The sequence below is a fragment of the Takifugu rubripes genome, chromosome 3 (genome assembly GCF_901000725.2).
Source record: "Takifugu rubripes chromosome 3, fTakRub1.2, whole genome shotgun sequence".
Classification (NCBI taxonomy): domain Eukaryota; kingdom Metazoa; phylum Chordata; class Actinopteri; order Tetraodontiformes; family Tetraodontidae; genus Takifugu; species Takifugu rubripes.
Genome location: NC_042287.1, coordinates 13,778,751 through 13,787,230, shown reverse-complemented (window position 1 = coordinate 13,787,230; position 8,480 = coordinate 13,778,751).

Here is an 8,480-nt window from a genome sequence, read left to right as displayed (position 1 = left end):
GTGTTGCTGCCATCTGACTGACGGTCCTCTGGGACTTTTCCGCGTTTGACATATTTTTCTTAGACTTTTTTTCCCCTCCACTTAACACAACACGGCCCTCCGACAGACTCTTGAAATGAAACAACCTCGACCGGAATCCGCGACGTCAGGTGTGGGCGACATTATGGAAGGCTGGAGGTGGATGGTGACGCAACCAAGCGAAGCAAGTAAAAATCACTTGAGATCCTTGCAGAAATTGGAAAATGTACATATGTTTTTATTGAATCTAAAAATGAAAGGATTCCTCGGTGGGCAGATGATTCAAAGCCAGTTGGTACATAATTAAAACATAGCCAGGGGTTAGAAAAATCATTTTCCATTTACATTTTTGGGAAATTGAAGCTGTTGTGAGGCTGTTTTCATTGTGATTCATGGTCGGTGACAACATAATGGAATCCGAACAGAGACGATTATATTGTCTGTATGGCATTTCCTCTGTAGAGGGAAATTTAATTGAATCTCCCCCTGAGTTTCTGCTGATTGCACAGAAGCCCATTTTCAACCTGAATTATTTCTATTCCACCCAACTTTCACACTGCACTGGGTCTCCAGCAGGCTTGTGTGTGTGCGTGTGTGTGTGTGTGTGTGTGTGTGTGTGTGTGTGTGGGTGATAGAAAGCTGTGAAGGGTCCATCTGCTTTTGTCTGTTGGCGCGTAGGTGGAATTTCAGGCACGTGTGATGGATTTGTGTCCGATTATCTCAGGAAATTGCCATAAACTGAACAGAACAAACCCTTAATTGTCTTGGCTGCGTACACCCCCGAAGCTCCAGCGACTCGCCGCGGTCTCCCGCCGCCGAGGACGCGTCACCCCCCCCCCCCACCACCACCACCAACACCCCCCTCCCCTCCCGGTCAGATGATCTGTTTCTGTGAAAAAGATGACCATCTTGTCTCCGCTCATCCAAATATGGCCTCCTCTGGGTGGTATTCTCAGCCGGGCCCTCGTCTGCTATCCGGAGCAGATGGCTCGTCGCCGACATGCGGGCGCTGTTCTGCAGCGTTACCGGCGTCGGGGGAGGGGGGGGGCTGACGCAGTTTAAAGTGAATTAGCTTCATGTTTCATGAACATTTATTGCTGCCCTGTGAGTAAACCCATCCAGACGTTCTGGTGGAGAAAAGGCCAGAGGAGTCACACATTTATAACTTTTCCTCCATCAAACCTCACTTTACACCAGTTAAAGTCATCAACAGGTCGAAGGGTCCCGCTGCGCTTACAGAAATAAGGTTCCTGCCGTAAATCTCCGCTCGTCCGGAGCCCGCGCTGACAGGAGTCACGGTAATTGAGGTAATGTCATGCTTAAATGGAGGTTTTAATTGTCATGGGTCTGAGTAAGGTGGCGTGAAGATGGAAGAGAGCGAAGTTCCTGTGGAAATATCACCAGACTGATGGAGAACTGAGGGTCGCTGCTTGGGAACACAGCAAATGGATTTTTCCATGATGCATTCCAGTGTTTTAAACCCAGGGGGTTGATAAATCTCAACAAAGCCTCCATCTGTGTCATTTAGTTACCCAGAACCAAACCCAGAACCTTCCTGTTAAGTGCTAACCAGTTTTTTACATCTTAGCAGCTCATACTGGGTCTAACTAATCTAAAAATAGTCAGAATTTTTGGATTTTGGTCCCTACAGCTATGAAGCAAAGGCAGATTTGACCATTTGTTCTGACTGACAGCAGCTAATCCAATACGACGCGATCAGAGGGACCACGAGTGTGCGTCTCATCTTAGGTCAAACTCAAATGGAATTTCCTGCCTCTGTGCCTCTGCTCTCCCATGAACAGAACAAAGTTTTCCTCCGTTATCTCTGTTAAACATTTGATGGATGATCACTTGAGCAGAGTCCTTAATTGGCTGCTTGAAGAAGAGCAGCAGCCTCTCATCCTGCCCTCAACCCTTGAAGGAAAAAATAGCCGGTTGCAGACGTAGTTTGTCTCTAAAGACGTTTCTAGATATTTTTAATGAAGTGAACCGTTGACACCTTGTTTACTTTTCGAACAAACCTGTGCACATTTCCTGCCCTTGTAGCTTTGTTTGGAGGGGTCAGGATGCTAACAGACGCTAAAAAGCAAAACAGCTAAATTCAAGCCGCAAACTTTAAGATTTAATTTTCCCAGGTGACAACGTGGGCGTCTTCAGTCACTGGTTGCAACCAGTCGGGGGAGGAAACAGGCCTCACAGCTCCCAAACAGGCCTCACAGCTCCCAACTCACTATTTCACATACACCCCCTGAACGAACTCTCCCGGCGTGTCCGACACGGGCCGACGGTACAATCATACCGGGGAACAATGGCGCAGACACTGCCGGAGAGTATCGGCTGCTTCTCTCTGCTGAAAGCCCTGTCCATCTTACCTCAGCAGGCCTTATCAGGTAATTAACGCCATGAATGGAGGTTTAATGACGCTCACATCAACCTGGCTTAAAAGGAAGTCGAATTAAAGATGCTATCTGGACATGTAATAATGCGGGAGGAGCCGGGGCGGCTGGCCCGAGCATCAATGTCATCGTTGTGCTGATCAGGCAGCGAGAGCCCTGCTCCTGCATGATGAGAGCCCCTTAAGGCCCCCGGAAGCTCCCCGACTCCTCCTGACTTGCCTGTCTCGGTCTCTGTGGCTGATGAAGAGCGGTTCACTCTCAGTAATTGGGTTGTGACCCGCGCCAACGAGCCCGTGTTACAATTTGTACTCGCACCGGAGGATTGGAGTAGAAAAAGGTTGAAATAATGGGTTGGAGACGTGCCGATAACTTTTCACCTGGAAATTAAACTGCGGTGCCTCCGAAAACCCCCGGACGATTAAAACGGCCACGTCGTCGGAAAGCAATTAAGTCAAAAATGGGAGTCGGGGAAGAGTTGAAGTCAGCAGTTGAGCTGTCAGCGTCGGAGGCGAGCGGTGTCATATTTATCAGGAGACGACACCGAACCAGTAATCTTAATCTGGGACTGTCTGTCAGAGGGCCGTGTTGTGGATTTCTGAGCCGCAGAAGCACAAAGCGAAGGCTGACAAGCCTCCGACTGTTGGGGAGAAACCCGGATCAGCAACAGCAAAGGCGACGACTCGTGCTGCGTGTGGCAAACCCGCCCGGCAAACACGGAATATCTTAACCCAGCGGCTCCAGGACCAGATCTGAAGGACGCCGACATGTCAGACACGATCTCTGTAGTTTCACTTTGTTCGTGTGGAGTCTGGTGTGAGAGAAACTACAAACACATTCCAGGCCAGCAAATGCGGCGGGAAAATCTTCCTTCTAACAAGGAGAAACCCTGAGGAGGACCAGGCCAGACCGGTTTAAACCAGTAAAACCTGCCCTCCAGTGCGCGTGGAAAACAAGCTGCAGCATCGATGAAAACATCGGCACACTTGATGCCTGCTGGAGGAAAACAGATTCCCGGTAATACGAGCGCTGTGGGCAGGGAAGGGTTGGGGGGAGGTTTAATAATGGGAAAACTCTGTGCTGGATTTCTTTCATTTTTTTGTCTTTGGTATTTATTGTCTTGAACGTGCCCTCTCCTTTCTTTTCCAATGAAAAGCCATTACTAATAGGTGGAGCGTGAAGGCCACAGGGGCCGATGGGCACAAGCGTATCTGAAGGACAGGACAGAGAAGCCAGACAGCCGCGAGCTTTTAATACTTAATTCATTGATGGCCAGATAATTCCTAAACCTAATGCTCACTAATGGACAGACGGCATTTTGCATGTATTATTCCGATCCAATCCTCCGTTTTGCTGATTTATCACAACCGTCCACTATTGACGGGGAAGCGGCCTTCAGTTATTATGGTCCCCGACTGTGGAACAGCCTGCCGGAGAACCTCAGGGCCGGAGAACCTCAGGGCCGGAGATCCTCAGGGCCGGAGAACCTCAGGGCCGGAGATCCTCAGGGCCGCAGAGACTACTGAGATTTTTAAAAAAAGGCTCAAGACACACCTTTTAATCAGGCCTTTAATTGATTTTTTGATTTCTTTTAAACTCTAAAGCTATTAAGCTATTTTACTTGATATTTTTACTGTTTTACTCCCTCAGTTTTTTAGTTTTGTGGCGGTACCCCCTGTGGTCATGGACCTTGGCCTCGCCCGGCCTGGTTGGCCCCCCCCAAAGGTGGCGTCTCCCTCGCCTCAGGTCTCGGTGCCCGGCCATGTCTCAGCTTGTTTGTATGTGTGGATGTGTGTGTTTGAGTGTGTGTATGCATGTGTGTGTGTGTATCTGTGTGTGAGTGTGAGTGTGTATATGAGTGTGTGTGCTTATATATCTCATGTATGCATATATGTGGGGGTGGGAGGGTCAGGTTTTTTTCTTGTCCTTCTTCTTGATTCTCTTGTTTCTTGATTTTCCTGTTTCTCTTTGTTGTTTTTATCCTTTGTGAGGCACTTTGTTCTACCCAGGGTATGAAAAGTGCCATATAAATAAAGATTGAATTGAATTGAATTGAATATTGAGGCGGGAGGTTTCGTCCCTGGACCTGGACCCTCGCCGTCCATACCTTGACATTTGCAGTTTTGCAAAGGTACATTCACCTTAGCGAAGTTTACTTCTAGCAACTCTGCAGCCATGGCCTCTGATCGCTGCTTTACTGCCTCCTAAAGACACCATCTTTACATTGAAGAGGAGAACAGGCGAAGTTGTATATATAGAATGGGAAAGAGGGAGCAATCAAAAGGAGCGCAGGAAGAGAGTTATCCTTCCATTGAACACCACTTCTTTTTCTTCGGCGGCAGAGGGGAGATTTCATTGAAAGGCTGTTGCGGACTATTGATCGGCCCTCAGGGATGGATTCTGTGAAGCCAAGGATGAACAGTGAGTGAGAAAAAAGCGAGGTGGAGGGATCCATGCAGAGAGAGAAACACAAAGGCTTTCAGCGTTGTTACAGGAAGGGAAGAGCCAGAGAGAACGCCGAGCAACAAAAGGAGAGAAAGACGACTAAACGGATGGTCTGTGGATCAAGTTTCCTTCTCCGCTGGTCAACCATCTCTGAAACAGCTCGCCGGGCTCACCGCTCCTCGCTCGGGGAGGTGGAAAACGAAGGATTCCACCTAAAAATTGAGCTAAAAAAGGGAATTGTTGTAGCAACTGAGGGCTGAACAGTATTGTGATCACGATACAAAAACTCCTGCTACATCTGGGCTGGGTGGGCATATGGGGGGGGGGGGGGGGGGGGGTAGGGCTCTATGCTCTGGGTGAGGGGGTGTGGGTTTTGTAGCCTCTGGCCCTATACGCTGGTGCCTGGGGTGCCTGGATTCTGGGGGGAGTTGGGAGTGTGACGTCCCTGATCATCAGGTGCTGACACCTTTTGCTGCAGGGGCCCTTTCAGTGGTCCTTTGCTGTTCTGGCTTGGGGTCGGGATCGTGGGCGTCCACGGGACGATCTTTCGGTTTCTTCTACCCCGGGGTGGGGTCACTGGGCGGGCTGTGTCCTGGTGTAATGTGGCTATGTTTATACGAATGTCTGTAAAAGTCTGTCGTACTGGCCTTTTTTCTTTTTCAATTCTTCCTCTTTTCTATTCTTTCTTCCTTAGTTTTTCTTTGTTTGTGTTATTTATTTGCACACAAAACAATACAAAAACACTGGCCTTGAACTGTGTGTGTGTGTGTGTGTGTGTGTGTGTGTGTGTGTGTGTGTACATATATAGAAAGTAATGCGCGATTTTTTGTTTTACGAAAGCACAGCTGAAAACACAACATTAACATGACATAAACATTAGTCAAGGACATACTGTATGTTTGTGTGTGTGTGTGTGTGTGTGTGTGTGTGTGTGCGTGTGCGTGTGTATGTGCGTGTGCGTGTGTGTGTGTGTGTGTGTGTGTGTGTAGCCCAGACGTGTCCATTTTGCTCACGTGCTCCGAACATTGTCATCATCAACCTTGGAAAATGACAGCAGCGTCCTAAGGTGTCAACATGGTCTCACAGCTATGACAAAGTTAGCGGTCGACATCAGTGACACGAAGGTGTCTCGTAGGACCGGACTTGGACCGAGCTGAAGGGTGGGGTCCCCAGAGTCCCCCACCCTTCAGCGTCTAATGAGTCCTGTAACTCTACCGGCTCCCCGAGGACAGCAGCAGAACCTTGGACCCGTCCTGGGTGAGCGTGTACACCGCCGGACCGCAGCCGTCCTCCAGGGTCACACCCAGCTCTGATGGATCACGTCTCAGATAGGGGACGGCCGGGCCCTTCCCCTGTCTTCGGGTGGATCTTCAGCGGAAAAAAAACACACATGCACCTAAAAAAAAATCCTGGCACACATGAAGTTGGACAGTGACCTTGTCCATGACCACACGAGCTGTCTCCCACTGGGAGCCTGTAAAAAGAGAAAGGGGCTGATGATGAAATGCACCGATTGTCCCCTGATAGATTGGGGACAAGGCCCCTAATCGTTCTTGATGTCATGTGGATGACCTCCCAGGATGGAGAATACAGATTCATCACCAGCAGCTATACTATCATTCACCATCCACTAAATCATGCTCGTGATGTAGTGCACAGCTTTGCCATAAATACCTGATGAAATTCCCCATCAAGCGCTATTCTCTGTAACCCGGATCTCCGCTGACGCCGCCACCCCGTTATTTATCATTCCTGACAGAACGTCTTCCGGGGCGCGGCGCCTTTTTAAAGAACACGGATGCTTAGTCAGATTTGCCGAGGAACTGCGGGGGAGGAGGGGGATAAAGGAGTAAACAAAAAGATTAGATTAGATTAGGTGTGTGTTTGTGCGATGAAAAGGGAAGCAAGTCGTCGCTGGGCGCTATCACGTCCCCGTGGGCTCATTCTTCAGAGATAAATCGGCCCCCCGAGGACTGATGCCATCCCGCGGTGCAAACGCAGGCGGGAAAAAGATCTGACTTTCCAACCAGATTAATCGTTATCTCGGAAATTACCCATCCGGCCCGCGCTCGGGTCGGGTTACACGTGAGGAACGTCTCCCCTCAAATTCACAGATTTCCGACTTTAATTTTCACTGGCGGAGGACGACCCAATCGGGTCACACTGACACTTGCACGTTGTGACGAGAACACCGTGTCTCAAAAGGAAAACCGGAGTCGGACGTGTTTTTTTTTTAATGCTAATAGGCAGCAACCCTTGGTGTTCGGTAGCCAGGTAATCGGGATCGCGCGCTGCACTCTCCGGCTGTTAGCATATCTGAGGGCCAACGCTGTGTGCTCGACCTTGTGTTCCCTCTGATTCCACACCTGCAGAGTTCATCTGCATGCATCCGGTGCGGTCGTGCACGGCCGCGCCGATGCTCCGTGTAACGTGACGGCGCCCTCTGCGTGGGCTGTTACGCTGCTGCATAACCTCACTTTAAAAATCACATGCCGGTAAATCCGAATTCAATTTCTGGAATCCTGAGAGGAAATATCCCGATGACACGCCGCCCCGGTGCCCGACGCGTCGCCTCCTGCGCTCATTTCTCCTTCTCATTTCCATCGTTGGCAGGAAGGTCACGCAGCAGAACCCAAATGGTTCCTGCAACCGTCCGTCAGGTTTAGAAAATCCTCGATGTGCTTTAACGCTGAGGCTAACGCGGAATCATCGTCTCTCTCTCCTGCACGTGGCCCCAGATTCCATCAGGAGACTCGGTGACTTTCACAATGTTCTCCTCTGCCACTGTGGATAGAGCTTCTTTTATTCTGGAGTTCATCCATTGCCGGGCAGCGAGAAAAGAGAGCGTTTGTGCACATTTGAGTCGGGTTTTGCTGCTCAGTGTAGGAGGAACGCTCCCTAATGATCTGCTTCTAACTTTGACTGCTCCGTCCTTGTGCTTTTAGATTCGAGTGTCGTGTTTGACACCGTCGATCAGCCCGTCCTCCTGCAACTTTGAAGCGCTTTCCAAGGTGCCATCCTTTGTCAGAAAGAAAAACATCTTTTTTTATTTCAGGGTTTTGATGAAAATATTCTGATAGCTGGAGATTTTCTCTGGCAGCAGATGGGTAAACGATGCAAATGTTGCACCTGCTAACGGAGGCCTGCAGTGGTTAGCATGCGCTAAACTGGGAGGGGCTTATGGACCACCACCTTCCGCCGGTCCAGGGAGAATCAGAGGATCCCTAATTAGTAACTGTGCTGAGCAGGAACACGAGCACGACATTGATCATGAGGGTCCCGCTCGGTCTTCCCTGACCTCTGCATCGTGTCACGGCGCCGCCCACCAAAGCACGGCGCCTAATTTCTGCTCCACGTATCGCTGACCTCTGAAATATGAAGTCTCTGGTGTCGGCCGGTTCGTTAACAGCAACGCTCGCCTTTCCTCTTATTGGAAAACTGTTGCTTTTTCCGCGCTCCCTCACTCGGATCGATAAGGTCTAATGCATTGACTTGCAAAGAACTGTTGCCTGTTGCAGATCCGGAGAGGTCTGGTGCCCTGTTTATTGATCCGCGGGGTGATTTACAACTCCACAGTCCTACAATGGACTTCTTTTTCATTAAGATTAAGCATTTCCATCATGT